The following is a 1,033-nucleotide window of genomic DNA, read 5'->3' on the forward strand; positions in this document are numbered from 1 at the left end:
GGTCTTGATAGAAACCGCCTGACTCTTGCATAACAACTTAAGTTCCTCAAAATCAGCACTAGTAGGTGCAGCTATACTTTCCTGTTGAGGATATGATTGCCTTTGAGCATACTGCTGTGGTTGCTGGAATCCAGGTGGGTTAAACTATTTACTCACACCTTGCTGATATGGTGGCTGAATAGCATTCTGATTATTCCCCCAGCTAAAATTTGGATGATTTCTGTTATTAGGATGATAAGTAGCTGGCACAGGCTGCTGTTGTCGCTGATAATTATTCACATACTGAACAGATTCGTTGACAAGAGAACACTGATCCGTAGCATGAGAACCTGAACAAAGCTCACAAACCATACCTATTTGATTAACTCCATATGTAGCCAGAGAATCAACCTTCATTGACAGCGCTTGAAGCTGTGCTGCAATAGCGGTGGCTGCATCGACTTCCAGAATACTTGCTACCTTACCAGGCATCATCCTCTGAGTTGGGTTTTGATGCTCATTTGCAGCCATAGTCTCGATAAGATTATAAGCCTCAGTATAGCTTTTAGCCCATAAGGCGCCTCCAGCTGCAGCATCGAGCATGTGCCGAGATTGGCCCCCCAAACCATTATAGAAACCAGTGATCACCATCCAATCGGGCATTCCATGATGTGGACACTTCCTCAACATTTTCTTGTAGCGTTCCCAAGCTTCGCACATAGATTCTGTAGGTTGCTGCGCAAACTGAGTAAGAGCACTCCTCATAGCAGCAGTCTTTGCCATCGGATAAAACTTCACCAGAAACTTTTGCGCAAGATCTTTCCAAGTAGTGATGGACCCAGCTGGTTCAGAATGTAACCAGTCCTTAGCTTTGTCCCTCAGTGAGAATGGGAAAAGCCTCAGCTTGATAGCCTCATCAGTCACGCCATTATACTTAAAAGTGCTGCAGATCTCGACAAAATTCCTTATGTACATGTTGGGGTCTTCAGTCGCAGCTCCTCCAAAAGAAACAGAATTCTGCACCATCTGAATAGTGCCCGGCTTGATTTCAAAG

The 1,033-nt window shown here is 44.7% G+C and overlaps 1 non-coding gene across 1 annotated transcript; it reads left to right on the plus strand.

The window, feature by feature from the left end:
• The first annotated feature begins 640 nt into the window (after positions 1 to 640).
• Positions 641 to 747, plus strand: LOC141669798 (small nucleolar RNA R71). Its single transcript, XR_012554056.1, has one exon. It is a non-coding gene; the product is annotated as a small nucleolar RNA R71 (small nucleolar RNA).
• Positions 748 to 1,033: the final 286 nt, after the last annotated feature.

Source organism: Apium graveolens, chromosome 6, assembly GCF_009905375.1.
Source record: "Apium graveolens cultivar Ventura chromosome 6, ASM990537v1, whole genome shotgun sequence".
Classification (NCBI taxonomy): domain Eukaryota; kingdom Viridiplantae; phylum Streptophyta; class Magnoliopsida; order Apiales; family Apiaceae; genus Apium; species Apium graveolens.